This window comes from Tamandua tetradactyla, chromosome 7 (assembly GCF_023851605.1).
Source record: "Tamandua tetradactyla isolate mTamTet1 chromosome 7, mTamTet1.pri, whole genome shotgun sequence".
NCBI classification, from domain to species: Eukaryota; Metazoa; Chordata; class Mammalia; order Pilosa; family Myrmecophagidae; genus Tamandua; species Tamandua tetradactyla.
In genome coordinates, this window is record NC_135333.1 from 27,430,136 (window position 1) to 27,437,738 (window position 7,603).

Consider the following 7,603-nt stretch of genomic DNA (forward strand, 5'->3'; position numbering starts at 1 on the left):
AGGTTGAAGCCCTGAGTCTATATGGATGAATTTCAACAGAAGTCTTTCCTTCCCTTTGAGATACCCTGAAGAAGACTGGCCATCTCCTCTCCTTGTTCGTGAAACAGCTGGATAAGACAATTGTCTGGGTGTCTCTCTCTAACCACAGCACTCTGGGCCCATGACTGTCCTCTCAGTCACTCAAGGAACCACTCCATCAGCATTCGCAGAAAAGAGGCTATGAGAGTGGCTTTCACTTCAGCCCCTTTTTCTATGAGAAGAGACACTTTCCTTTTAGAGACTGTACAGACAAATGGGTCTCTCTGCACTCACTCCCCACTCACCCCACACATACCTCATGAAAATTCCCTGTAACAATATCCTCCAGTAACAAGAGCTTTGGGTGGTTCTGTCTCATCACATTATGCTAAATGAGAAATGGTTGCACAAAGTTTTGAAAATAATTTTTTTTTAGTATAGGCCCTTTCATGAAAAAGATGCAAACTGAGATGCTTCGGGACTTTGAACAACCAGCAAGAACTTCAGAAACAACTTTCTCAAAGCTCCAGGAAAAAAGTCAAAGGATTGTGTTAATAGGGTAAGTGCTAAATCAAGGCAAAGGCTTTCAAAAACAGTAGGATCTCATGATGCCATGGCTGGCCCCTCCCCACCCTTCACCCGCTCAGCACGGTGGTAGCAAACACAGTGTGGATGCCTACTCCTGGTTCTGAAGGGAACAGAGTAAGGCTCGTGTGCAAACTGGGAGTGTGTATTTCTGGCCCAATCTGTCCGATGGTGGCCTAAGGGACACACCAGCCCAGAATTTGCCCTAGTTGTGCTGCCTGGGCAAAGGATTGCTACCTATAGGACATACTGTGCAGTGCCTAGGATCACAAGGAAAGGGTTTCCTAGGGAAATGGGACATTCGTATCCACGTAAATTGAGGAATTCCAAGAGCCATAGGCACATGTCCAAGAGAAGACCCTAGTGCAGAAAGGATCAGGGAATCCTAGGCTTTGGCCTGAAGCTGTTCTCCAAATCATTGCATGGATAGGCCCCTGCAGAACAGCACTTTCACAGGTCAATGGCAGTGACTGGGGGAAGTGTTTTCTTTTTTTTTTCCCTTCTTTATTTTTCTTGTTAATACCTGACATTCAAGGAAAGCTTTGTCATAGCAATGGCTGGATACAAGCTTAAGAAAGAGATGCCTCAGTCTAAACTCCAACAAAAACACATTAAAATATCAAAATGTCCAGGTCTCAATAGAAGACTACAAAATATACAAAGAGATCGGAAGCAATGACCCAGAAAGAGGGAAGATTAAAGCATTAGAAAGTATCAATGATAAGGACCAGGCCTGAGACTACCAGGCGAAGACTGTTTTTAATGTCTTAAATATGCTTAAAACATGGACAAAGAGCTAAAGGAGATCCAGAAAGCAATATATGAACACAGAGAATATCAATATTCTGATGGAAATTATGAAAAGAAACCAAACAGAACTGAAGACCACAATAACAGAAATTAATAATTCCCAAGAAGGGTTCAACAGCAGATTAGAGTTGAGCAAGCAGAATAATCAATGAACTTGAAGATACGACATTTGAAATCATTCTGTCTGAAAAGTATGAAAGAATGAAGATAAGTGAACAGAGCCCAGGGAACCTGTGAGACAACACTGAGCATTCCAATATACACATTGTGGGAGTCCCAGAAGAAGAAGAAAGAGAGAAAGGGGCAGAGATTATTCAAAAAATAATGGCCGAAAACCTCCCAAATTTAGCAAAAGACGTGAATACACACATCCAAGATGTTCAACAAACTCTAAACAGGGTGACCCCACATAGACGCACATCGCAGCATATTATAATCACACTGTTGAATGCCAAAGATACAGAGAGAATTCTGAAAACTCCAAGAGTGAAACAACAAGTCATATGCAAAGGAGCCTCAATAAGATTAGGTGCTGCTTTCTCATCAGAAACCCTGCAGACAAGAATGCAGTAGTATAATATGTTTGAAGTACTGAAAGCAAAAGATTGCCAACCAAGAATTCTATATCCTGCAAAACAGTCTTTCAAAAATGAGGGGGATTAAGATATTCCCAGATAAACAAAACTGAAGGAATTCATCACCACTAGACCAGCCCTAGCAGAGATGCTAAAGAGAGTACCGCAGGTTGAAAGCAAAGGACAATAAATAACAGATCAAAGCCACATGAGTAAATAAAGATCTCTGGTAAAGATAATTACATGGATAAACATAAATTCCAGTAGTATTGTACTTTTGATTTGTAACTTCTTCTTGCTATAAGATCTAAAAGGCAAATGCATAAAACGTAATCATAAATCAAAGGTTTTGGACTCATACTGTATAAATATGTAATTGTGACAAGAACTACATAAGGGGGGGGACAGAGGGTATGTTAGTGAAGTTAAGTTGTTATCAAAGCGAATGAAATTTTTATAGTTTAGGTTGTTAAATTTAAGCCCCATAGTAGCTACAAAGAAAAGATCGGAGAACATGGAAATTTATAGAGACAGAAATTAGAATACAAGTTGCCAGGGGTGTGGAGGCAGTAGGATGGGGACATAATCCATGGGTGCAGGGTTTCTGTACGAGGAGATGGGAAAGTTTGAGTAATGGAAGGTGGTACCACAATATTGTGAATGTGATTAATCCCATTCAATGGTGTGCTTAGAAGTAGCTCAGATGGGAAAGTTTATGTTGTACATATGTTCCCACAAATAAAAAGGAAGAGAGAGAGAATTCCAAACAAATGCAATGATGATCTGGATGGGATCTAGCAATAGAGGAGAAAAGGCTTTCATATTAGGACATATGAAAAAAATTGAAATATAGAATATAGGCTTCATATCAATGTTAAATTTCTTGAATTTGATAACTGCACTTAAGGTGATTACGAGTGAATATCCTTTATTTAGAGAATACACATGGCAATTTTAAGTGTTCAAGGGCCATGATGAATATAACTTAAATTCAAGTGGTGATAAAGAATGACATAAAGAATGACTGACAGACAGATAGATAGGTAGATGGATAGATGATAGGTAGACACATAAATAGATGATGGATTAAATACAGCTGAATGATAGAGAGAGAAAGAGAATGATACGGCAAATGCGGAAAAGTGTTAAAATTGGATCATCTGGGTTTTGGTGTGTGGGGGTATATTAGAGTTCTCTGCATAGGGTTTGTATCATTTTTGTAACTGTCCTGTAAATATGAAAGTATTTCAAAATAAAAAGTTATTAAAAATGTTGTGGCAAATCACATCAGACTTACCTCATGGTCTTCTTTAACAGGATAATGGCACTAAAAGTTCTTTAAAAACGTGATGAACATTCTTAAGGGACATTAATAAGTCAAGGAATAGTATGGTGGTGTGGCAGAATCTGAATTCTCAAACAAAATTGGAAGAAAGGAACAGAGCTTTAGAATCTGCGCCCTCCTTGTCTGCAGACATCTCACCAAGGTGAGATAGGGTGAGTAGGCCCTGCATTTGCATGTTGACTTTTTGATTACACCTTCTGTTCATTCTATTGCCTCAGGTGATTAATGGGCTTTAGAAGGAATCAGCTTCTTCCTCCTTATTCAGATCCTGGGCCCACTGATATGTAAGTTACAGGTTAGGAACAAAATCTTCAAAGCCCCCCGTTGAACTTTTTAATGATGTTTTAAATCTTGGACTATCAAGACCAGGGCAAGAGAGTACACCTATAAATTCTCATCTGCCGTCTTTGGTTGTGGAGTAGCCAGGAGCCTAGGAAGAATGACAGAATTGGGAAGAATCTGGGAAAGATCGTAATATTAGGGCGTATATAATTTGTGTAAAAATTTTATTTCTGTCTCTGGCTTAAAAAATGCATGCCTGACTCCAAAGGCAAAGTGGGCATAAAGTGGCAGATAAATTCCTCTAGGATGCTTTGATGTTATCCTGAGAGCTTGAAGTGGGGGTAGTCATGAGGGGAGTCAAGAAAAAGTGTGAACAACTTTGAAATGAACAACAACAACAAAAAAAATGACTGGGTATCAGGACAGATTGCATAATTTACCAGTAAATATTGTTAATTCATTGCATAAATTACCAAGTGAAAAATGAAAATGGGACACCCTTAGTTCAAGAGTTATTAAGAATTACAAGACAATGACACCAAGATGCTGAGGTCACCTGGAAACCTGAGAGTCCTTGCAGCGGAAAGGCTGGGAGAGACCCGGTGCACCCAGGGGCTCTCAGACTCTGTAAAGTCTGTGACTATCACTATTTGCCTGGGCACTTTTGCAAGTCTGTAGAGATAGAAGTGAACTGTTCATACCAATGCAAGTGGTTCCTACCATAACAGTATAAACAAACTATGTCCCATACAGAATACAATCTCCCTAAACCCAATTCTCATTTAAACTAGCTATAACATCTTACTGTTTCCCTCTTGAATTAATGAGTTAAATAAAATCTCAGCCAGATATTCATTTTATATTTGCATGAGAATCATGGTTTTACCATTTTATAAACCATCCTTTAACAGAAGAAATGAGTTCAAATTGTCATAGTCAGGATGACCGTGCAATTTGGCCTCCAAATTGAGCCACCCGTCAGAATGAAAAGGGACGGTGATTAATGATCACACCGGGACTGTCCCAAACCAGGACACTGACATAATAACCAAACAGACAAATGGCATCATTGGAAAACTGGGCGGGAAATTACAGGTCCAGTTGGGAGAGTCAAAAGATGGTACAAAAAGACACGCTCCTGCCTCTGGACCTTTGCATTGGCTGTTCCTTCTGCCTGAAGCACTCTTTCCCCAAATTTCCACATAGTTCACTCTTACTTTCTTCACATTTTTGCTCAAACGTCACCTTCACAGGGAGACCTTCCTTGATCAGACTTTATAAAATTGCAACTCCGCTATCCCCTCCTCACAGTCCCTATTCCCTTTCCCTGCTTCCTAGTTCTCAACAGCATCTGAAACACCTTATGATTTACTTATTTGTCTACTGCCTGTGTCCTCTGTAAGACATAGGCTCCACAAAGGAGCTTACAGATTTCTGTCTGTTTTTGTTCACTGTGTATCCAAAGCACCTAGAACAGCACCTGGTGCAAAGTGCGAAAGGGCTCGTCTGGAGCGAGACAGGAAAAACAGGGGGTAACACTGGGACCAATGCGGGAAGCACAGGAAGGCAAGTTTAAGTTCAACAGAAGAAAGTACTGAGTTTTCCAAAGACCTTTTCTCCCCCAGCCCTCTAACCTCCTCTTCTACCTCTGGCTTCCACGAGCCCTGGGCTCCAACTGGGAACGTCGTGGGTACATTCCTATCTCACGCCCTTTGCCCTGCTCTTTCCTTGGCCAGGAAAGCCCTCCCCTCTCCCTGCTATTGTAATTCTGCCCATACTTCAAGGCCCAACTCAAATGCTGTTTCCTCACCCCCTTGGTCTCCCCTTTGAAATAATCATACTGTTTATATAGCACAAGTGCATACACTGCGCTGGCAGCTGTTATGGGCACATGTCTTCTTACTTTAGAAAGAGCGTTATGTTATCTTCATAGATATATATCACAGATAAGTTACATATTATCTTTGATAATTATTCTTCCTTTTCACTCCCACAACACTGTGTACTTTTATTATGATAATACTGGTCCCCATGTATTAAGGGCGGCCATGTGCCAAATGCTGCAATCCTCACATCCATCCTACAACATGGGCACAATAAGGGCCAGAGAGAGGGAGAAACTTAGCCAATGTCACACAGTGGAGGTCTAATTTGAACTCCAGTTTGCCTGATGTCAAAACAACCAAAAAAAATTATATACAGGTATACATACATATACATATATGTACATAAATAGACACACACACATATAATGTATACAGTCTCCCCTTATTGTATCTATTATTCTTTCTAGCATATGGTAAATATTCAATAAAATATGTAAAAATGAACAAGTAGATAAATTAATAAATCTCGCATCCTGATGGCTGTGTCCATGACTCCCCTTCCATACCCCACCACCACCACCCACCACCCCTGTAAACTTCTGGACAGTTGGAATCAATAAACTGCACTGGGCTCCAGGACTCCATAAGGGATAGAAGAGCCATCCGTGCTCACAGGTGAGGATCAAGACTCAGGCAGAGAGTGGCGGGGGCTTGCGGCGGTCCCTGAGATGTTGAGGCAGCAGGCACCCATGAGGACCAGCCCAAGTTGCTCCTAGGCACTCTCCCAGGTTTGAGAGAAGAAGACCTCTCTCCTCTTCCCCAGCTGTCACGGCCCTGACCGCTGCCTGACCCTGGGGGTAAGGACCGGGGCTCCCCAAGGGAGGGAGGTTACAGCCCTGTTATCACCAAGAGGCAATAAAATCATTTCGCAGTAATTAGAATCCTAACCAATTTAAGTCGTTTACAGCTCCCAAAGGATTACATAATGGTTCTTATCACTCCACAAATTCTGAGATGTTATTTGAAGGGGATCATAAACTAGGAACCTGGTTGGAGTGGAGAACAGAAGACAGAAGAGAATGAAGAAAGATGGCCGCCCTTGGGATAGGAAAATAGAAAATGTTTAGAGGTCCATCAGCATACCTGCTCCATTCAGCAGATGCGGGCAAGGCAGACCTCTCCTTCAGGGCCTAATGGGAGAAAAATGTTTTGCCCCTGGAAGGTTCCTAACCAGAGTCATGAAATCTCAAAGATAGAAGGTTAAAGAAACGTCTAAACCAGCATGTCCAAAGTAGAAACCCTCAACATACGTGGTTCATGAGATGTTCATGGGTGTTTGATGAAAAGTGTTCCTTGGTCAAATCGGTTGGGGGAAACTGGCAAACTATGGTTCCCACTTGGAGAATCAGAGCCCATTCCCCATCCAGTAAAGTCTATAGGAAAGAAACCAGTTTAACTTCATGAAAGCCAGTGTTTCTCAGATTTTGACCACTGAGCCTTTTCTTCCCCACAGGGACTCTATCAAGAGTACAGCAAAGCTTGGGGAAATGGGGATCTATTTATCTACATGTCCTTCCCACTCTTGGGCTGAACTAGCCTGATTCTCTTCCAGGATACCACATGTCCCCTGGTTAGGACAGGTATTTGCACTGACCAGTGAGCAGTCAGCCATCTGCATATTCTTTGGGGATGACTCCCATTTTTATGTCTTAATTGAAAGGATCTGTGAAGGGGGAAAAGAAAGGACAAAGGGAACCCTTTGACAAACCTGAAATGGGGCCACAAAATGAAAAGGAGTTGAAGCTCAACTCCAAAGTTGGTGGCAAGAGACTTATTCTGTGTGGGCCAATGGGAAAGAACTGCTGCAGTAAAAGAAGGGACTTTCTAACAGTCAGAACTGCAGGCAGCAGAACCCACTGTGGGGCAGACTATCTAGGAGGGAATGAGCTACCTGACAGCGTGTGTATGAGCCCAGGCTGAACAGCTGCTTTAGGAGTGTTATTCAGTCAATAAGTAAATATTTATTGAGAATCTATACTGATCAAAGCATTATTTGGAGGTGAAAAAATAATGATGAGCAAGTCAGATAAATCTCCTGCTCTGCTAGAGTTTTATATTCTAGAGGGGTGGGGAGACAGATAGGAAACATAAATAAAAACACA